This window comes from Artibeus jamaicensis, unplaced genomic scaffold (genome assembly GCF_021234435.1).
Source record: "Artibeus jamaicensis isolate MK-2021 breed Jamaican fruit bat unplaced genomic scaffold, CSHL_Jam_final contig_387, whole genome shotgun sequence".
Taxonomy (NCBI): Eukaryota; Metazoa; Chordata; class Mammalia; order Chiroptera; family Phyllostomidae; genus Artibeus; species Artibeus jamaicensis.
This window is the reverse complement of record NW_026521812.1, coordinates 40,591,294-40,615,137: the sequence shown is the minus strand read 5'-3', so window position 1 is coordinate 40,615,137 and position 23,844 is coordinate 40,591,294. Positions and strand designations below refer to the sequence as shown.

At 40.2% G+C, this 23,844-nt stretch overlaps 1 pseudogene; it reads left to right on the top strand.

Moving 5' to 3' along the window:
* Nucleotides 1–6,087: 6,087 nt before the first annotated feature.
* LOC119048372 (proteasome maturation protein-like) overlaps nt 6,088–23,844 on the top strand; it is a 160,430-nt pseudogene continuing 142,673 nt past the window's right edge.

Here is a 23,844-nt window from a genome sequence, read left to right as displayed (position 1 = left end):
CATAACATAACATAATATGTGCATGTGAGCCCACTTCATGTTATGGGAACACTTTATTGGACCCAGTCTCATGACTATGAGAACACCACTTATCAGGCCCCTCCAAGGAAATTTTGTGTTTAATCAGAAGATGTAAACCACTGACACAAATTGCTTCTAAGTAACTAAGGGAACACTGCTTCCCTTAGTTACTCAGACACCTGGGTGAAGAAGCCAGACTGCCTCCACTTACCCTACAATCCCTAATGAGTTGGAGGATAAAAAAGAATAAAATACTTGATTCATTGCTTTGTTCCTTTCAACATTCCATCAGTAATTTGGATGACAATAGAGAGGGCATATATAATGAATTTGAAATAACAAAATTGAAAATATCAGATGACAGACTTGGTACAACATTAAAAAATAATGTCTGGTTCTAATAGAAAATATTTAATAGGTGTAAATTAAAGGCCATCTTTGGAGTTAAAAAAAAACCATCTCCAAGACTGTAGAATAGATAAAATGGAGTAATACCACTTATCAGTAAGATTTTTTAAGTGATAAGAACAGTGTAAATAATCAGATGTAAGAAGACTTGACATACTCACCAGTTAATGTGATTTTCATCTGAATTAGGACCAAAAGGCCCAGAAATAAGAGGGATGATAGCATTACTTTATTTTGTGCTATACAGAGAGATAAGAAACTGGATTATGTGCAGGAAATTTGTGACCAGGATTGTAATATTTAACCTGGAGAATGAGATCTCGTTCAGGAGAGAAGGTGGAGGACTGAATGCTGAGATGTTTCCAAATGTCTGAAGGACTCTCCTGTGAAAGAGAGATGTGGCTTTCTTCTAGCTCAGGGGCAGGAGGTCATAGGCACGAGGAGCCGAAATCAGATTTCGTAAAGGATGATCATCTAAACAATCCATACTCCCTGAAAATCAAATAAATCTACCTGTGGGATGGTAAATTTCTTATTCTATTCAAACAAGGGCTGAAGGCTACTTGCCAGAAACATTGCTAAGGAGCTTGGTTGCATAAAACTGTGCTTTGCAGTGAGCTTGGAGGTGAGACCCCACCACACCTCAGGGTTACAGTGGCCCCTGTTGTCCCGTTTTTTCTCTATACCTCTGTCAACTCTGCACATTGGTTGTGTCTGCACCTTCTCTTCCCAAGAGCCAAACAGAAATAGAAGCTTAAGCTATGGAGGTCTTAGGTCTTTGAAGCTATAGAGCTGTGGTTCCCAATTTGTGTCAGTTGTTTACATCTTCTGATTAAACACAAAATACTGCAGCAGCAATTCTGATTGCTTACGCCAGTTACTCTTTTTAAATAAAAAGGTGGCCTCAATTCCAAAATGTAATAGTTAAGAACCAATTTTAACTTAGGCCTTTATTTAATTCTTTATTTAATTTTTCTGTCTGTAAAAGTTCAAAGAAACTGAAAAGATAAGATTTTATCTTATCTTCATAAAAATGAAAGCAAAATATCTCTGGAAATCCTGCCACCCACTATGAACATTTTGGTGAACATTCCTCCAGCTTTTTCTCTGAGTAGCACCATATGGCTTTCTGGAGCCACAGAAAAATAAATTTATATAGGCAGGTTTAGATTATACATGCTGTTATGCCATCTGCTTTTTATATGCAACATTATGTTGTTGATACACTTCCATGTTAGTGAATGCTTCTTAATGCTCTGTGTGGATTTGAATATAATCTCTGAAAATCCATTTACATAGAATATAGTAAAGTTTTTAGGATGCATGCATTAGTTCTTTTAAAAATGGACAAGTGAGAGAATGTGGTGTTCCAGTGACAGAGTCCCTTCCCAGATGACAGCAGGCCTCCAGAGGACAGTCCGTGATTATGCAGAAAGGCCCCAGGGGATGTCGGGGGAAGCTGGAGCTGTGAAACTCAAGTGATAAATAATTATCTCACTCAATTTCATGAATGAAAAAAGCATTGAGTGAGTCACTGCTGTGCTACAATTTAAAAAAATAGTGTTCATCTTCCCTTTTCTATCCCTGTTACACATATTGAGTGGATTTAATCAACTTTATATTCCTTTTAACCTGCTTATTTTTAGTGTCCATCAAATTGTGCTACCTGTAGTTGTTGAAGACCTAAATATTCTGTTTCTTTATGTCTAAAAACTCTTGATAATGTTGAATATTTTGTTCCTATGCTTTGTTGTTTCAAATTGTAGATAAATCCTCAGTGGGCTTTTATCTATAGAAGTCTTGCGCCCAGGGACCAGAGATATGTCCCTGCAAACAGTCTTGGCATGTAATTGTGGCATGAGGCCTTCTCAAGCAAGGCAGCAGCTACTGAAGGCTTGGCAGGGCAAGAGGGTGGAGAGAAATCCCTGAGTCAGTGGGTGCCTCATTGGTCTGAAACCCATCATAGACCCCCACGATTATTTGAAGGCTGAGGAGACCCTTCTCTCTCTGGCATTGGGAATGATAAAGTTTGTGGCCTGTTTGATCTTTCAGGGTTATGGCTCTTCCGCTGACAACCATGTGCTCAGCCACAGCTACCAGAGTGTGTGCTCTCTGCTGAAAAGGCTGTGCTCTGGGGCTGTGATGCGGGTCTTAACAAATTTCCTGTGTACTGTAGCCTTCAAACCTTGTGATGTTTAACCTAATTCATTTAGGGGACTTCACCCACTGGGGCTATTGTTACAGTACCTGAGTTAGCAGGGCACAATTTGAAGAAGAAACTTGCCATTTATAGGTTTAATTACTGATCTCTGAGTAAGGAAGTAGGTAAAGAAAAGAAAAACATCTGTACACTTGCCTGCCATGAAGGTAGTTTGCTAAAAGAAACCATAGGATGTGATTTTTATGCTTATTTTATTCTATAACTGGAAAAATGCAAAGTGCTATTTTATGTAAAGTCTTGATATGAACTTGTTACCAATTAGATCAAAGTGTATGATCTGGTTCCTGAATGACTTTTGTAATATGTAATTATACAGATGGATTTCCTGTCTGCAATGGTAATGAAGCCATTGACTGGGAGAGAGTGGGATTCTGTAAGTGGGAATGGGGATATGTGGAAAAATACTGATGAAGCTGGAGGCGTTGGGGTTGGAGGGCCCGATATTCTGATGTCCTCTTTGCCAGAGGACGAGGCCTCCCCACCCTCAGTATAAATGTTTTCTCCTCGTCTCCAGAAACAGTGGCCTCCCCAACTACAGAGGAAATTATCTCTTTACCCCAGTAACAGGGCCTCTCCCCTGACGGGGAGCATACCCCGCAGTCGGATTCCTCTCCAACCCCACCTGAGGGGGGTTAACTTTGCATTGCCCGAGGAAACAGTAACAGCCTCCCCTGAGGCAATTGCCATTCAAAGCAAGGCTGATCTTTTTTTTCAGGACCTACCCACAACACTCTTCTTGGCCTCTAGGCCAGAGGTGTCAAACTCATTTTCAGTGGGGGGCCACATCAGCCTCAAGGTTACCTTCAAAGTGCGTAATATAATTTTAGGACCGTATAAATGAAACCATTCTTTAACAGTTAAGGGAGTGCTCCGCACTGCGGTGGAGTAGAAACGAGGTGCAGGACCAGATAAAACAAGGTGGAGGGCCAGATTAGGCCGGAGGGCCTTGTGTTTGCCACCTTTGTAGACCTATAAATAGATTTATGGCCTAACAGTCCCATAAAGGTGAATTACAAAGTATTCATGAGGAGGTAATCTAAAAGAACTATCTGAATTTTTTACTTTATATAAGCAGAAATCTAAGGAATATATGTGGGACTGGATACACAGGGTGTGAGATAATGATAAAAGAAAAATAAAGTTGAATTGAGCTAGACTTATTATATGGGTCCTGCATTTAAGAGATTCTGCATTTAATGTTGGAGCTTGGGAAATTACAAAGGGCTTTAACGGATTGTGCATTTGGTTGGCTGAAACATGGACTAAAAGTTGATGCGCTGTGAGTGAATTAAAAATGTTTAATGTAGGGAGGGGGTACAGAGGCTTAGGAAAATTGGAATGTTGGTGTGGCTTTGTCATTTGAGACCTATTCACCCATATTGGAAAGGGCCAATTCTTTGAGCGATAACTGTGTGGGTGTAGCCCCAGCGTCCCTGACCACCAGACTCCCATAGTGGGAACTGCAGTGACCCAACTGAAAAACCTGAATGCAATGATAGTAATTGCTTCTCGGGGTGGCAGGGGCCAAGTGGTGGCAGTCAGGGGCCAAGTGGTGGCCAAAGGTTACCGAAATGGGCAACAGCATCAAAGCAGCAGTTAGAATAGTCTGACTCACACAAACCTATGGCCTTGGTTTGTTCAGCGTGATATTCCTAGAAGTGAAATAGAAAACCTAGTAAATTTTTTTGTGATCTGTATAAACATGAAAGTTTTAGGTCAAATGAACAAAAATCTAACTCAAGTAATAAAAACAGTCAAACCCCTTAATAAATTCTCATATTTGAGCCAGTTTCTAAGTTCAGAAGCCTTTGAATGAAGGGAAGCCTGGGACCCCTCGGTAAAGGCCCCAGGTACATTACTAAAAAGGTCAATCTCCCAACCTCCCCAAAGGGACCATCTATGGCTTTTACCAGAGTAACTACACATGGGGGGAAATAAAATAAGCAGAAATTTTAGAGACTACTGGGGCTTGACTTGGATCTGACAATGATTCCAGGGGACCCGAATGCACCTGTGGCCCTTAAGTTAAGAGGAGAGCTTACACAGGTCAGGCGATCAATGGAGTTTTAACTCAGGTATGTCTCACCATGGGTCCAGTGGGTCCCCAAACCCATCCTGTGGTTATTTTCTTAGTTCTAAAATGCATAATTAAAATAGACATACTTAGCAGGTGACAGAATGCCCACATTGGTTTCCTGACCTGTGGAGTGAGGTGGGAGAAGCCAAATAGAAACCATTGAAACTGCCTTTACTTAGGAAAATAGCAAATCAAAAGCAATATTGCATCCCTGGAGGGAATACAGAGATTATTGCCACCATCAAAGACTTGAAAGAAACAGGAGCAATGATTCCCTCCACATCCCCATTCAACTCTCCTATATGGCCTGTGTAGAAGACAGACAGATCTTGAAGAATGACGGTGGATTGTCATAAGCTTAACCAAGTAAAGGACCATGAGCAGCAGAGGTGCTTGCTGACGGAAAAGGGAATACAGACTGGGTAATAGAAGAAGGGAGTTGTAAATACCACTATGACCAGGTGGTGACTCCAGTGGTAGCTGCTGTACCAGATGTGGTTTCATTGCTTGAACAAATGAACATATCTCCTGGTACTGATATGCAACTATTGATCTGGCCTTTTTTATCATCACTGTCTAAAAGGTTCAAAAGAATCAGTTTACTTTCAGCTGGCAAGGCCAATGGTAGACTTTCACTGTCCTACCTCAGAGTACCTCAACTCTCTAGCCCTGTTATAGGTAATTTAGTTTGCCGAGATGTTGGCTTCTTTTCACAGATATTATGGTGGCCCACTGCATTGATGACATTATGTTGATTGGACCTAGTGTGGAAGAAGTGGCAACTAGATTCACTGGTAAGACATTTGCATGTCAGAGGATAGAAAATAAAACCAATAAAAAATCAAAGGCCTTCTACTGTAGTGAAATTTCTAGGGTCCAGTGATGTGAGGCATGTTGAGATATCCCTTCTGTGGGGAAGGATAAGCTGCTGCATCCAGCCCTTCCTACAATAAGAATGAGATATAATGCCTAGTGAGCCTCTTTGGATTTTGGAGGTAGCATACCCCTCATCTGAGTGTATTATTCTTGCCCATTTACTAGTTTTGAGTGGGGCTTAGAAGAAGACCCTGCAAGAGGTCCTGCTGCTGTGAAAACTGCTCTGCCCCTCGGGCCATATGATCCGGTAGATACAATCATGCTTGAGGTGTCAGTGACAGAAAGGGATACCTTTTGGAGCCTTGCCAAGACTGAGGAAGTGAATTGAAAGACGGGCCTTTGGGATTTCAGAGCAAGGTCCTGCCATCACCCTCGGATAACTACCCTCCTTTTGACAAACAACTCTTGGCCTGCTACTGATTCCCAGTAGAGACTAAACTTTTGAGCATGTGCCCATGCTAGGACACAGGCCAGGTAGAGAACCATGGCCAGTGAGGTGCCTGCTGAAGGCAAAGAGAATACAGACTGGGTAGTAGAAGGTAGTTGTAAATACCAGCTACAATCATATGAGCAGCTATAGAAACAAAAACTAATTATCATGAGTGTTTCCTCCTTATTTTGTTCTGAGTATATTCATAGGCATATATACATATATTAAGCAAATACCTTTGTTTTCTCCTTTATTTACTTATCATGTAATATAGAATATATGAACTTTATGTCAATATTCAAATATTAGTAATTTTACATCATAGTATTTAAGTTATGGGATATCAGGAAAAGAGTAGATATGACTCAAGGATTTTACCTGCTTTTTTGGGGAAGGGATTAATGCCCCTTTGGTAGTATACAAGATAGTTGTATCATGTAAGGTAGAATTATCTTCTTATCTTTATTTGGAAATTAAGTATGGTTTAAGAAATTGTGTATGTGTGCCAAGCTGAAAAGGATTGGACTTGAGATGGCTAACTTCATGTGTCAACTTCACTGGACTATGAGATGCCCAGGTAGCTGGTAAAAGTGATCCCTGGATTTGTCTGTAGTGTGTCTCCAGAAGAAATTAGCATTTGAATCAGTAGACTGAGTAAGGAAAATTGCTCTCAGCAGTGTGGGTGGACACAATCCAATCCGTTAGGGACTTGACTAGGAAATAAAGGTAGAGGAAGGATGAATTTGTACTCTGTTTGAGATAAGACACCTGTCTTATTAAACTTTTGGACCTAGACTAGAACTCGAGGTCTGATCCTCATGAAGCCAGTAATCCATCAAGCTCAAGGGTGTGAAGGTATCAGGACAAAATCTGCCTACTTGGGGATACTGGCTAGGGTCAAGAAACTTAACATTCACATATGTTGTCAACTCTTGTGACTGTTTTTTCATTCATTCAAGAAGTTACCTGGTGCCCACTATGTGCTGGGCCCTTCTCTAGGCACTGGGGATTCACCAGTGAAAAATATCCAGGAAGTCCCTACCTCATGGACCTTACATATACTAGCTTGAGAGAGAAAGCCAATATGCAAATCAGCAGATAAATAAATAATATATAAGATGACAAAATACTGTGGAGAAAAATAAGACAGGAAGAAGGGATAGGGAGGCACAGAGGGCAGATTTAAAGAACTTATATGAACCAAGAAAAAGACAAACATGACAGAAATATAGGAAATAAACCAATATAGAGGCATAAATTGTAAGCAGGCATTTCACAGAAAAAGAAATCTGCGTGCTTAATACACACGCACCAATATAACACTAGTTATCAGAAAAATAAAAATCAAAACAATGAGACACCATTTCCCAAGGTTCCATCAGATCAAATTATAGTCTAAAAATACCATGTTTTGGCAAAGCTGTGAAAAAACAGGAACTTTCATCCACTTTTAGTAAGAAGTAAAAAAATTGGCTCAACCTTTTTGGAAAACAGCTTGGCATAATTTACTGAAATTGAATAGATGCATACCAAACAAATCCACCCCTTGTACCAATTTCTCTATCAGTCAGGATGAACTAGATAATTTTGGGGGTGATAAACAACAAAGTTTTCTGTCTCACTCATGATGCATGGTCATTGTGGGTTGACTGGAGGCCCGATCCTATGTCATTGTCGCCTTTACTCTAGGATCCATGCTGATGGAGCAACTGCCATGTGGAATACTTCCAGGCACTGCAGAAGAGGGGAAAGAACATTGTGTTGCTTCTCAAAGCTCCTGCCCGGAAATGTCACACATCACTTCAGCTTGCATTTCATTAGCTCAGCATGGCCATAACCTAAAAGAAGTGAGCAGTGAAGTACAATCTAAACATAAGCCTCGTTGGAAAACAAAAGTAGAATATAAGTGACCAGCTTTAATGACTCTTGCAGCTTATCCCCTAGAGAAAATCTTGCACATGAATGCCAGCATCCACATGCAAGAATTCCAAGCAGCACAATTTATAAAAGCACAAAATGTCCACAAACACTAAAATGGATAAACAAATTGTATTATACTCACAAATAAAATACTAAAAATCAATGAACAAAGTGAACCACTGCTCTACACATCATTGTGGTTAAATCCCAAAATGTTTAACCACATATTTGTTTCCCTTTGTGGTTAAATCTATTGTGGTTACCATGTGGTTTAATGGAGAAGAGTCGTAAAAGCATGCCGTGTATTCATTCATACAAAGTACAAAGTCAGAAAAAAATTAAACAATGTATCGCGTTGGAATGTGTTATGTGGTAAAACTATACAGAAAAACTAGGGGATGACTAAAAAATACAAGATTTTGGTTACTGCTGGGCTAGCAGGAGGTAGTAAAGAAAGGAGGAGGTAAGAGAGAAGCACGCACATAGGGATTCAACAATATCAGTTATATTCTACTTTCTTACACTGGCTGATGGTACATGAGTGTGTTACTTGATTTTAATTTCCAAATATAGATGTGTGTGCATGTATATCTACATAGGGGCAGGCAAAAAAGATTTATAGTCATACTACAAATAAATAGTAATGCAAAAAATAAACAATAATACAAGAATAAACTTTGTATTGTATACTCACAACTGTAAACCTACTTTTGCCAACCCCCCATATATGTGTGTGTATTTATGTGTATATGTGTGTGCATGTGGAGAGAGAGAGGAAGAGAAAGAGAAGGAGAAAGAGACAAAAGACAGTGATACTTTAGTCAGTTTTTGCTGTTGTAACAAAAATATCACAGATTCTGTGGCTTAAACACCAGAAATTTATTTTTTTACAGTTCTGAAGGCTTGAAAAATCTGAAATGAGGGTGCTGGCCAAACCAGTTCCTAGTGAGAGACTTTTTCTTGTATGAAGCTTGTGTTCTTGCTATATCTTCATATGATGGGAAGAGAGATCATTTCTTTCCTGACTCTTCTTATAAGGGTACTAATCTCATTTATGAGAGCTCCACTCTCAGGATGTAATTACCTCCTAAAGGTCCCATCTCAAAATACCATCCCATTGGGGATTAGAGTTTCATCAAATGAACTTTGGTGGGACACAAACATTTAGCCCATTATACACATTTTGCATGTATGATATGTTTCACAATAAAAAGTTCACAGTAAAAAGAGAGGTCTCTTAAGTGACCTTTCCCAAACAACAGGTGACTTGATTGTCTGCCTTTAATGGTAGCTTCTTGGATTCTCACCCAGCTAAGCACATATATCCAATGCCACTACCAAGAGACTGGCTTCCTCAAATGGTCACGTTGAGGGTAGAGGACTGGGTGTAACTGTGATGATTGCTGGCTTTTACTGGGCTATTCATGTCAACCTAGGAGAACATTTCGGATCCTGAAAAAATTTTCTTTCCCTTGTCCTGTGCTTCAATGCAGTTTAATGGGTTTTTCATGTTATAAAGTGTCTGAGGAGTCACTTGGAGGACATTTGGCATCTGCTCTCAAATGTAGATAATGACAAAGAGGCATGAAAACAAGAGCAGCATGAAGCACTCGCTGTGCAGATATCAGAATCTACAGAATCCCAGTGAGTCTTTGCAGAGCTGGGATCCAAAGAGTCCTCTTGCCAAAAACATGCCCTTGGAGAGCAACAGTGATCTTTGAAGTCACCCAGCATGCCAAGGGATCTGGGCCAACATTAGACAGGTCTTAGTTAAAGTGAAAAATCAGTACCACCCAATGGGAAACAGAGTTTTTTAAAAAGTCAAACCAGAAGAAGAAAGGCTTGGTTTCTGTTCTTTGGTTTACTAACTGAGAAGAATGTAGAATCACAGAGTCATATACGTTTTGTCATTTCAGACGTGGAGAAATTCAGACACAGATTACTCAGGGGAAACGTAAGCTTTTTGAATCATTGATTTGAATCATTGATTTGATTCAGAAGCAAAGTAGAGTGGGGTATTAGAACAATTATTTGTGCAACCTAAGTAAGTCCACCATCCTAAGAAAACATCTTTTAAAACTCTATTCCCTCTAGAGTGTTATCTATCTATATTTCATCTATGGATAGTCACAAACACTATTAGTAAAAACCAAGCAGAATAAGAAAATAGAAAGTAACTGGCTATGTAGATAATGAAGCCATCTATGAGGAGATGACATTTGAGCAAAGAATTGAATGAAGAGGCGTTTTTTGCTATAGAAACTCACTTTGCTATCCTGTGCCTTTCATACCACCAGTCCAGTTTATAGAGTACCAAAGTGATTATCAACCAGATAAGAATGCCAACACTTGGTGAATATTATCTCAAAAGTATGTGGACTGTGCAACTGTTCTTTTTGGTTTGGGGGGCAATAAACTGAAATTATTGAGCATGTACACATTTAGTAAATGAATAAATTAATTGTATTGGCATGTTCTCCTTGCAATGTTCTATCTTGCAGATAGACCTGATCCTATAGCAGTAACGCTAGCCTCACCTCCCAGTGACCCACAACATATAGCATCACAAACTAAATGACTATATACCAGGAATAATAATAAAGATACATCAAACAGAAAACATTGGCTTTGAGGTTTTGCCAGAATCCCGCCATAGCTCTCCTTTGGTGTGGGCCAATAGACCTAAAATTCTACTCCTGTCTGAGCTGTTATCTTCTTTTCTGCTTCTATTTCCAGAATACCACTGCCCACTTTAAAGCTTATTTTCTTTACTAATTTTTTGGTCACAAGCAGAACCATTGTTGATTTCCGCTTTTTTTAAGCCAGACTAAGAGCACCCTTCAGCTCCTCTCTTTCCATAGCCATGTTTCAGACAGAAGCTTATAACCCATGATGTTCCAGACACCATTCTCTTCTTTGCTCTAAAATTAAGGGTGGCTCCATGCAAGGATTCTTTTTAGTGACTCATGTGTAAAGATACAAAATAAGGTCACAGGGCACCCCTAATAAATTTCTTCCTCAGATGTCCTTGGAAGCAGAAACCAAGAAAATTAAGAATCATCAGTAACTAAGTTCTCCAGGACCATTCTAGTCATGGAGACCTTGGAGAGTGGCAGAACATTCCACTTCCCAAATATACCACTTTTGTATGAGGATTATTTTGAACTAAATGCACTTGAAAAAACAGCAGATCCAGGAAGGGGACTCTGACCTTCTCTTTTCTTCCAGAAAGTAGGAGACAAAACTCACATGTGAGGCTGCCCTCTCTGTATCAGGAAGAAAGATCCATTATTATCACTAGAGAGGGGGGTTAAGGACAGGAGAAGTTTGTACAAATAGATCTGGGTAAAATAATTACTTTAAAAACTAATTTATGTTTTGGTTATACTATTAACAATTGTCCCAATTTTTTTCCTTTTGCCACCCTCCACCCAACACCTCCCACTCCCTCTGGCAATCCCCCCTCCTTTGTTTGTGACCATGTGTCATGCATGTAAGTTCTTTGACAACTCTTACCATCCCCCTGCCTATTCTGTAACTACCAATTTGTAGTTCTTTTGTTTTTTGATCACATAAGGTTAATGTATATTTAACAATATGTGGTTACATTTTGTAACTAAAATACATGATTACCTGGTAAGTAAAAAAAAAAAAGGACTTGTTAGGGTTTTTTTGAGTTTGCTTTTCATGTACTTTTTATTTATTAATTTTTCTTTTAAAATTTTTTTAATTGAAACTATTTTATAATCCCGTCACCTTTCCCCCATTCTCCTAATAACCCCTCCCTACTGGCCACCATCCCAATGTTCTCCATATCTATGATTCTGTTCTTGTTCTGCTTGTTTGCTTAGTTTGTTTTCTAGAGTCAATTGTTGAGAGTTATGTATTTATTGTCATTTTAATGTTTATAGTTTTGATCTTCTTTTTATTAAATAAGTTCCTTTAACATTTCATATAATAATGGTTTGACGACGAACTCTTCAGCTTTACCTTGTCTGGGGAGTACTTTATCTGCCCTTTATTCTAAATGACAGCTTTGATGGATAGAATAATCTTGGATGTAGGTCCTTGCTTTTCATCACTTTGAATACTTCTTGTAAGTCCCTTCTAGCCTGCAAAGTTTCTTTTGATAAACCAGCTAGTAGTCTTATGGGAACTCCTTTGTATGTAATTATCTGCTTTTCTCTTGCTGCTTTTAAGATTTTCTCTTTATCTTTAACTTTTGACGTTTTAATTATGATGTGTCTTGGTGTGATCCTCTTTGTATCCATCTTGTTTGAGACTCTCTGTGCTTCCTGGACTTGTATGTCTATTTCCTTCACCAGGTTAAGGAAGTTTTCTTTCATTATTTTTTTTCAAATAGGGTTTCCAAATACTTATTCTTTCTCTTCTCCTTCTGGCACCCCAATAACATAAATGTTGGAATGTTTGAGGTTGTCCCAGAGGCTCCTTACTCTATCCTTGTTTTGGTGGGTTCTTTTTACTTCTTACTGTACTGATTGAATGTCTTCTCTTTTTCCTTATGTTCCAAATCATTAATTTGATTCTTGGCTTCTTCCACTCTACTGTTGGTTCCCTGTAAATTATACTTTGTTCAGTTAGTATATACTTCATTTCTACTTGGGTCTTTTTTATGCTATTGAAGTACCCATTGAGTTCATTGAGCATTCTCACAGTCAGTGTTTTGAACTGTGCATTTGATAGATTGCTAATCTCCATTTCGTTTAGTTTTTTTGGTAGTTTTGTTTTGTTCTTTCATTTGGGCCATAATTCTTTGTCTCCTCATTTTGGAAGCCTCCCTGTATTTGTTTCTATATATTAGGTAGAGCTGCTTTGAATCCATGTCTTGGTTGCATGGCTTAATGCAACAGGTGTTCTGTAGGGTCTAGTAGCACAGCCTCCCCTATCTCCCAAGCTGTGTATGCTAGGTGCTCCCTTCATGTAGGCTGAGTACTCCCTCCTCTTGTAGACAAGTTTGATTACTGCCAGCAGGTCAATGGGGGAGATTTACCTAGCCCAGACAGCTGGTTGGACTGACTGTGACCCCTGGCCAGCAACCACCTTCTTTTGCAGCTTGTGAAGGTGGTTGGGTGATGCTCCAACATGGTCTGTAAGTGTCCACTGTGTGTGCAGCCTTGGAATTTTTCCAGGTGGTGCGAGCCAAGGTCATCCTCCACCTGTGTTCTGTCTGAGGCACCTTGGTGTAAGCTATAAAGGGATCTACAGATAGCTGCTGCTAGTGCAGGGCCTGAGGCCATTCAGCAAGCAGGAGAGAGGCAGGATTTAGCTGTTACTTATTTGAGTGGATTTAGGAAGGTCTAAAGCCTGTGCCTAGCCCAGCCTTTCATATGAAAAGGCTACTGTTACCACTTTAGGAGGGTTGCTTGGGTGGGCCAATAAGTTGGGTGGGCAGAGCCTTAGGTAATTGTCAGGGCAGGGCTTACTGTGTGCAAGCCAGGTTGATGGAACTTCAGAGAAGGTGCTGCCACACTGTGGCACTGCCTGGGGGAGAGCTTGGGAAAGGTACGATGGCTGCTGTCTACAGTTCTGTCTGGGAGAAGCTGTCCCCCAGCTCTCTGTCCCACAGTTTCTTCCACCAACCTAACCCTACTTGTTTTTACAGCCAGAAGTTATGGGCACTTATTTTTCTGGCACTGGAACCCTGGGCTGGGTGCTCTGGTGTGGGGTGGAACTTCCTCCTCTGAAGATATTCCTCAGTATTATATCTACTACACATGGGTTTGGGACCAGCAGTTGCATGTCTCCATGTCTCCACCTCTCCATCCCTCCTACCTGTTGGATGAATTTGTTTTCTTTAACTCCTTAGTTGTTGATTTTCATACAGCTCCATTTTTTGATGGTTCTGAGTGATGGTTATTCTATATTTTAGTTGATATTTTGCTGTAGTTGTGCCAGGAGGTGAGGAGGCAAGCCACATTACGTACACCTCCATCTTCTGGGTAAAATAATTATCTTCCTTTTGCTCCTCCATATATTTTAGTTATTTTTCCAGTTTCTTCTTTCTTCAACCTAATATAAAAGCATTTAGATTTTGACAGTTCTTTGGGTCCTCAGTTCCTTATGAGGGCTTCTGTGTCATGTAAAGCTTACATTGAAAAAATTAGTAAGTTTTTCTCCTGTAAATCTGCTTTATGTCAATTTAATTCTCAGGCTCACCCAGAGACCCTAACAAGGTAGGGGTTAGGTTTTACCTCCCCTACCATTTACAAAGATAGGTATTATGTAATCCTATAATTCACACTTCTTTTTATAAGGATCAAATGTTAGTTAGAAGTTAGATCCATTATGTAAGCACAGTCCAAATACCAGTGTTGTACTTCTCCCACACTGTCCATATATATATGTGTGTGCATGTACACACACACACACACAAGCTGCAAATTTCCAGTCATGCTGTAGAGAATGACATTTTCTCAATAGTGCTATGAGCAAATCCCTGATACCCTTGGCAAAATTTCATGGTAATTTTCAAACAAAATGAAAGCAGAACTCTCATCCAATTAAGGAATACTATAATTAGCATTTTTTGCCCTTTTTTAAAATTTTAAATATTTTATTGTTTATGCTATTAAAATTGTCCCAATTTTCCCTCCTTGCCCAGCTCCACTCAGTCTGCCCCTGACTCCACAGTCAATTTCCACACTGTTGTCCGTGTCCATAGGTCCTTCACATATGTTCTTTGACTAGTCCCTTCACCTTCTTTCAACTAGTCCCCACCTCTCCCTTTCCCTGTTACAGCTGTTAGTTGGTTCCATGTTTCTATGCCTCTGATTTTATTTTGCTCATTAGTTTGTGTTGTTCATAAGATTCCACTTATAAGTGAGATCATATGGTATTTGTCTTTCACCAAATGGCTTACTTCACTTAGCATAATAGTCTCCATTTCTATCCATGCTGTCATAAAGTATAAAAATTCCTCCTTTTTTTTTTACAGTTATTTACCGTTGTAAAATGAAGTCCATTTTGGTCTAAATGCAACATACCCAGAACTCTGTGTATGTTATGGTAAATATCTGTTATTTTGACACCCAGCTTCTATTTGCCATTTTTCTATAAGTACAGTATGATTTCCTGAGGGGGACCTCTTCTCCACCACTTGCTGCTCCCAGTAAAGAATTCAACCTTAGCTAAGCTAATCAAGTTTTTTAAATTTTTGTCTTTTTTTTTATCTCCTTGGCCATAGTGATCAGTTCAGGGATTGCCACATAATTTACTTTAGGTCAAATAGGTTCAAAAAGATTTATTTTAGGGATTTGGGTTTTTTTCTCTTTTTCTTTCTTTTTTTATTGTTGTTCAAGTACATTCTTCTAGGAAAGCCCCCAATCCAAGTCTGAGCATAGTGGGCAGACAAGAGACATAACCATTTTTGCCCATTGTGGGGCTCCACTGATGGGCAGTCTTTGATCTGGAGCTCCCCACTGGGACTGGCTGAGAGTTTTTCAGGGCACCTTTACCTAAGGCTTTCCCTTACTGAAATAAAAGAAGACTTCCCACTGTCTTCTTTTATTCCTTTAGTATCCAAGATAGGATTTATGAAAAGCCACAATGGAGAGTTGCAATGCAAGTCCTTGAATATCTGGAGTAAGGCCATGCCATCTGCAGCTAAAAATTATAAGCCTTTTTGAAAAATAACTCTCAACATGCTACAGAGCCCATGGAACACTTGACAATGGAATATTAACTGGTCATGCACCTGGAATTGAACTTTATGAGCTGGATTCTGTTGAAATCCCTATGTTATGAAGGTCTGGTGGGGTCCAGAAGCAATCTATGAAATGGAAAAGGTACCTAAGAAACAAGTCCAAGCAAAACCAGATGAGAAGTTAGCCTAGAAAACTCTATTACCCACCATGGTTGCTCCAGCTCTCTACCACAGTTCACATCTATGGCAATATATGAGGAGATCCTTTCATGTAGCCAGACAAAGAAAGAAGAACAAGCCAAAACTGAGTTTATGGATGCATAGGCTTTCTATGTGGAGGCAAACCCAGATGGGAAGAGAAGCTGCATCAGTCACACTCAGGGGTGGCCTTAAATGAGAGTGGTAAGGGGAAAGTCTTACATACTGTTAGGCTTTGGATGGGGCATGGCTAATCCACTTTGTGCACAAAGAGAAGTGGCCCAAGATAAGAATATAAAGAGGTTCATGGGCAGAGATGAATGGATTGTATGGCTGATCAGGTGCCCTGAAGTGTAAAGTCTAGAAAATTGAGACATAAAGGTCTTGGGTAGAGGTATAGTGGTCTAGGTACAGGTTTCTAGAGAGAATGGACATATGAGAGTGAAGATCTTTGTGTTATATGTAAACACACACCAGAAATACCTTGATGGAGGCACTAAACAACCAAGTAGAAGTAGAAAAAATTACTTGGCCAGTAAATGTGGGCAACTTTGTCATTGGTCATTCCAGAAGTGGTATGATAGACACATAAACAGAGGGACCACTGTTGCAGAGATGGAGGTCACATATGAGACCCCTACTTCCCAAGATCATTCTAGCAGTTGCTCCTTTGAGTGTCCCAACCTGCCTGCAACACAAAGCAACCTGGAGTCCCCGACAATGGTGGTAGTAGACCTCAAGGAGGACAATGGGCCAGTTTTTAGCAAGTTGCATACCTTGGACCATTTCTAGCCTGATTTCTCCCCTTTTCTCTTGAGGGTGTTGAGTTTGCATTACACTCCAAAGTCTTTCTCTGCCCAGTTATTTTTACTCCCTCTTTTAATCTCTCATAGACATTACTCCCTGATAAAGTATTAACTCTCTAATATCCATCCTAATATATGTTCCCCTGGTGAGTCAACTGGTATCTAAAACAATACTATATATTGTTCACAAGTACTTTATATGTAAATGATTTTTGAAACACATATTTCAACAGAATGAGTGCTTACAGGGAGGTGAGAGGAATGTGCTAAGTGGAGCCAAAATAAAAAGAAACAAAATATAAAAAATAAAAAGGGGGAAGACTTTTTTTTATTGATCCAAGACATTGGGTCAAGAATTGTGTACCACAAACAAAAATATGACTGGTTGTATCAATCCAAGTAAATGTGTCTGAGGTATACAGGAAAAAAATTCACAATTTACATTTCTTATTTTTCTCTTGAGGACCTGAGTTTTTCAGCTAATCTTCTAATTCTAAATGTACAGTGACAGACTCAGTCACCAGCTGACCCTAAGGTAAGCTTTTGTCGGGCAACCTCTTGCTTTTCTCTGAAGGAAGAAAGAATATTTTTAAAAGAGTTTTAAAATTTATTCATTCCCAGAGAGAGGGGGAGGGAGGGAGAAGAAAGGGAGAGAAGCATCAATGTGTAGTTGCCTTGCAAGTGTCCCCTACTAGGGACAAGGCCCACAACCCAGGCATGTGCTCTGGCTGGGAACTGAACTGGCAACCCTTTGGTTTGCAGGCTGGCACTCAATCCACTGAGCCATACCAGCCAGAGCAGAAGAAAGAATATTCTTAAGTCCAGTTACCAGAACTCTCCCAAATAGTATCCAGGGTTCCTGAGTGTCATTATATTCTGGAAGGTTTCCTACTTTTTGTTTCTAAAAGGAATGTTTGACAGTCCTATTTTAAAAAGATTTTATTTATGTTTAGAAGTAGGGGAAGGGAGGGAGAGAAACAGCAATGTGAGAAAGAAACACTGATCATTTGCCACTGGCATGCACCCCAAGCAGGGATCAAACCCAGCAACCCAGGCGTGGTGGGTTCACCAATCGGTGTGGTGAATCCTGGCTGGCAGGATCCGTGTATGTTGCAGCTGCCAATGAACAAATTCACATTGACTACAGAAGTCCTGTGGGAAAAAAGGGATGGCATGGCCACTCTCTAAGTGAGAGAGAGGGCCCCAACCCCTACCTGGACAGGATTTTATTGTTTTCCTGGGTACATTACATGGAGGGTAGTCCTCATTTACTATGCACAGGTTTGCTTTAGGAGGTTAACTTTACAGAAAGCAAAGGAGAGGATGTTGCTAATTACAACGAAAAAGAAGGATATTTGCAAATGTAAAAAGAAAAGTAGTTGGATTGTTAACACTCCATACTTGGTAGGTTTAGCTCAGATTTTAGGAAGTTGTAGTAAACCCTTATTGCCTCAATTCAGGGTAAGGTAGTTTATGCTTGCTTTTTAGTAAAAGCAAGTCTTATAGCAGCCTAGGTACAATGCAGGCCTGATTCCCCACAGGAAAACCTCTATGAGGTTATGGTCCTGCATGCCAACTTGCTCCCCACTGGTTTTCCACATGAGTGCTGAGCTACATTTCCATGCCACGTGAAATGGTTCCCTACATTTTTCCCCTTATTTTTAGTTAAGACCACTATAGATCCCATACAGCTTGCTACTTGCTGGTGTTTCATACAACCCTGGGAAAATAATTTGTAAATGCAGCAAAGTACACAGAGCATTACTATAATCAATAAGCAACTGGCAGCTCCAAAGACCCACATCTCAGATTAAGCCCATCAAACCAATTTTGGGGGGTCTAGCCAGCTGATACTGGCATGGAGGTTTTTGAAAATCTTCTACTTAGTCAAGCACTGAATGTCCTGCAGCTGCTGCTGTAAATCTAGCTGCAATTTATCAATTTGTCCTTTTAAATTGGTAGAAAAAAGCCCCTCTTAGGCGATGTTAAATATCACTCCAGGAATGTTGGCTGGAATTCCACAGGAGGGAAGTGACGCACAACTTGGCGAAGCCAGGATCACAGGTCAGCTGCTGGTGGGTCACTAGTGCTGATTCAACTGCGGAAAGACAAGTCATGATCTCTTGATCAGTCTGGGCCTATTGAAGCATTTCTCTTAACCTGTTGGTTAAGAGAACATCCACAGTATGAGCAGTTTGAACTGAGTTAACCAGGGCAGCAGTTGCCATGGTAGCAGTAGCTGTAACAACTATAGCAGAGACAATGAATGCAGTTAGGGTGCCAACGAATCATCAACTCATATAGAGGTCAACGCATTGTTAAGCACTACTACACCATTGGGATTCTTCTGCTCTCTGGTTACATCAACTAGCACCCATACTTGAGTTTGTCTTCTAACTATACAAACTGTAGTGAGATTTAACTGAGTAATATTGAGATGCATAGGGCAGGTGGCATATATGGAACCTGCAGGGACATGCAGAGAATAAATCTTTGCAGATTCATTATAAAAGACTTGGGCTGTCCCTGGGGTTGCTAAAAACCGATAGGGGTGAGAGGTACAGACCAGGACACAATCTTGTTCTGGAGGGTCAATCTGGTAGGAACATCCCAGAACACCTTTAGAGTCACAACCTATTCTTATATACAAATGCTTCCTAGTAATGAAAGGCAAACCCATTTTCCAAGAGTTATAATGCCACGAGCTACTGTGGTTGGGAGAAACCATTCTGATAATAGGTGCCCTAGTGCCAGGCGCCTCCCACCACATATTAGTATATAGTTTTTGAGGCTGAGCCAAGACTGTTGTTGTGTCAGGCTTAGCTAATATTCTCCAGTTAGCTCTCCAATCCACTGCAAAAGGGCTTTGGGGGAGAAAAGCAATGGTGGGATTCAGTCCTCGGCATAAAGACCAGAAGACTGAGCCATTGTGACTAGAGTCTAAGGTACAAGGAGGAACCAGAGGGGAGTTGGAAGTATGATAAACCCCCTCATGGGTACGCAGGCCAACTGTGGCTACCATGGAGAGCTGACAGTAATCACCGCTCTGGTCTTTGTTTACAACATAAAGTTGCTCCTTTAAAGGAAAGCATAAAGTGTTAAGAAAGACAGAGAAACAAACTGGTAAGTGCTCAGCAGCATAAACAGTATTTCTCAATACCAGTAACCAGTGTTTGTTTTCTTCTAGTGGGCCATCAGGGGGCATCCACACTCCTCCAGTCCACTGAGTATCATTAGTGGAAAAGGGAGGTTCAGCATTCCACCAGGTATGTAGTTTAAATACTGGCGGATCAATAATGTGGCCTCACAGTGGCCTAGATACAATGCAGGCCTGATTCCCCACAGATAATCCTCTCCACGGGCATGGTCCTGCGTGCCAACTCATTCCCCACTGGTTTCCCACGCCACACGAAATGGTTCCCGACAAACCCGGAATCAACTGGTAACCTTTCATTTTACAGAAGGACACCTGACCAACTAAGCCACGCTGATCAGAGCTCTTTAACAGTGGTAAATGTGAGGCTGGGCTCTGGTGTTTTCCTTCTTTTTTTTTTTTAAATACTCCTTCCTAGCACCCAACTGCCACCTTACCCCAACCTCTACTTCAAACAGAGATTTCCCTTATCTTTTCTGCATAATTTTGGCTACTTCCATTTGTCCTAGGCTGGGAGATCCCTGTTCTTCATTCTGGAGAGACCTCCCTCCAATCTTACCCATTTGATTGGCTTACCAAATTCCAAAGGGCTAAATTTTCTTCAGGGATATGCCACTGTGTCCCTCTTTAAAAACTTTAAAGTTTTTCTCCCTTTCCCCAAGTTGAGTATACTCTGACTTCAGGTCACAAGTTTCTTCATCTGTTCCCTCTTCCTTATCCCTGGTTTATTTATGGGAAACCAATAACACTGCAAAATTAAGGGAATTATTCAAATTTACCTACAAATCAGAGACTTTTCTGAATTGTGTTCCTTGTGGTCAACTAGTGTGGTGCCTCCTGAAAAGCAATCCAATGGAAGTCAGTGAATTCTATTCAAAGTTGGTAATTCGTATCCCCAGGGTAGCTGTGGCTACAAAGGCTATTGTTGATTTGTCTGAGTTTTAGGACAAAAACATTGCCCTTTAGATAATTATGGCCTCTTAGATGCTTCTCTAGGGAGAAGCAGTTCTAACAACCGCGGGAAGTCACCCCATCGAGCAATGATCCCTAAGAGACTGGCTCAAGGTAGAGACACTGGAGAGGACTTTTCTTCCAAAAGAGTACTTATAATATCATTTCTTAGGAACACAATGGTTCCCTTTTAAACTGAAAATGTTCCCTAGGTAGACACTAAGACAGCAGTTTATATACCTCACTGTACATGAAAATACCCAGGGACTTTATTAAAAAGGACAATGTTCAGATACTACCATCAGAGATTGGGTTTGAATTGGTCTGCATGGGGCCCAGGCATGATATGTCGTAAAGTCTCTCAGGGTATTTAATGTGCAGACAAGTTGAGAATCAATGTGCTAACATCTTGATCTTTAAAGGATTCTTTCCTCAAGAGGTATTAATTGACACAAGAAGAATGTAAATCAGGGTAGTCTCTGATGATGCATTCCCCTGGAAGAGAAGTTTGCTAATAGGAGAAAGGCGGACTAAAAGTGGAGTTGAAAAGTGCTGAAGATGTGTTTCTACTCCAAAATTGTACAAAGAGCCCCTGTTTATTTTCTGACATAATGACAGATGTGTCAGCTCAACGTATGTTGTGGAACCACTCTGCTGGTTTCAGGAATTGTAACTACCCGCCATGGCTAAGGATGACCGAGTGACCTCCAGAATGGGAGCCACAGGAGACAAAGCTTGTCTCTGGTAGCAAATGCTGCCTTAGTTTCCTCCCTGACCCCAAAGCATGGTCGGAAGTTCATGATGGGTAAGTCTCCTCACAGCGAGGAGCAACCTAAGCCAGACATGATCACTTGGGAGGCCATCATGGAAGGACTTCGGGGGCTGTAACAAAAAGTGAGCAATGGACCCTTGTTCACCCAGCTATGTGACATAGCCCGAGTCCCCATGTCCTCTGGGACAAGTGCTTCCTGAGTCTAATCCACTTAAGCCTGAATACTTGATGGGGAGGGGTGCAGCTCCTTGCCTTGCCAGAGTGGATCCCGGGGAAAAGTCTGACATCACAAAGAATTCCTAGAAAACCTGCGAAACCTGCTCTGCTAAGAGTGTTTTCATTCATATACTAAGGGTTTGACCAGGAAACCCTAAAGTTTCTGCGAAACCCCCTTCCTGACAGACACTTACTCAGACTAAGCCCTCAGATTTCTTTGAAATGTTATCTACTGTTTGATCCTTGCCGCCCTGTATTCTAGTCTATTACAACCCAATAAAGGCCCCTGGAGGAAGGGGCTCGCCACCTTTTTCTGCTGAGCAACTGGCCACTGCTCAAGGCCTTTTTTCCACGGGGAAACTGGCCACCTATCCTCCCCAAGCAGATCGTGTCTTGGTAGTGTTTACTTCTAGTCATGGCGGATGGGGGGGCTTGTGGAAAAAGTCACCCCACAAACATGAACAAATTATAATAGCTATTCTGAGGTACTTGATATTTTATGTTAATTGACAAAAATTATATGATTTATAGTTGTTTTTAGAATTCAAAAGAGCATAATGGTTCATATGGCTCTCAGAGTGGACACATGTTGGTGGTCTGCCCAGTTTTCCTTCCACTGGCAAAGTGCATTCCCCCTTCCCTGTGGTCCTGGCATCCTGCAAAGCCAGCAGTCGGTGTGGGGGTGTGCCTCAGGCTCTTACCTGGGTCGTGTGTGAGTATTTTTCTATCCTTAATTCTCAGAAGTGAAAGTCCTGGGTTCTATGGTATGCATAGTTTTCATCTAAATGCCCTTCCAAATGGGTATATTGACACACTTTTCACCTCTTCAACACTTAATATCTCATCAAACTTAAAAAATTTCTCTTTCTAAGTTTCTATCTCTCCTGTAAAATTTGTATATATAAAGCATGTGAAGTAGTATCTTTGATTGCTTTAATTTTTATTTCTTGGATTACTGCAATAAAGCATATTTTCAATGTTTATTGGACATTTTTTCTATATTCTTCTGTGAAGTATCTATTACTATTACTCTTTGACCATTGAAATTGTGGTTCAGAGTTTAGATCAATTTCTTATGGAGGGCAATTTGACTATTGACCATAAATTCTTGCTTTTATCTTTAGGTAACAATTACTTTTATGGAAATTAATTCCAATACACTACCTATATTATTAAATATTGTATCAAGAACAATCATCATAGCACTGGTTAAAATTGCAAAGAAAAAATATAAATATTCAACAACAAGGGATTGGTTAAACAATTTATGATATAATAATTATTAATAATTTATCATATATAATAGGATAGAATAGGAAATAAGTCATAATATATAAATATGTGATTAAAAGTAGAACATATATGTTTTCCTCTTTATAAAAGTAAATTGTAGATGTGAATATGTATATACCATTTTCAAAAGCCTGGATGGAAATTTAAAAACATGTGACAATGCTTATTATCAAGGTAAGATCTCAGATGATTTTTCTTCTTTTGATGAACTGTATTTTCTAAATTTTATATTAAAAATCCTGAGTAATGACTCTACTCCAGGAATACAAGCACCCCAATTAAAAAATGAGCAAAGGACCTGAACAGACACTTCTCCAAAGAGGACATACAGAGGGCCCAGAGACATATGAAAGGATGCTTGGCATTACTAGCCATCAGAGAGATGCAAACTAAAACCACGATGAAATTTCATTTCACTCTGGTGAGAATGGCCATGATAAACAAATCAACAAACAAGTACTGATGAGGTTGCGGAGAAAAGGGAACCCTAGTGTACTGTTCGTGGAAATGCAGACTGGTGCAGCTACTGTGGAAAACAGTATGGAATATCCTCAGAAAACTAAAAATGGAACTGCCTTTTGACTCAGCAATTTCATGGCTGGGACTTGTAGCCTAAGAATTTTGAAACACCAATTCAAAACAACCTATGCACCGCAACATTCATAGCAGCACAATTTATAATAGTCAAGTGCTGGGAGCAGCCTAGGTGTCCATTAGTAAATGAATGAATCAAAAATCTGTAGTACACTTACGCAATGGAATACTATGCAGCAGAAAGAAGGAGCTCCTACCCTTTGCAACAGCATGGATGGAACTGGGGAGCATTATGCTAAGTAAA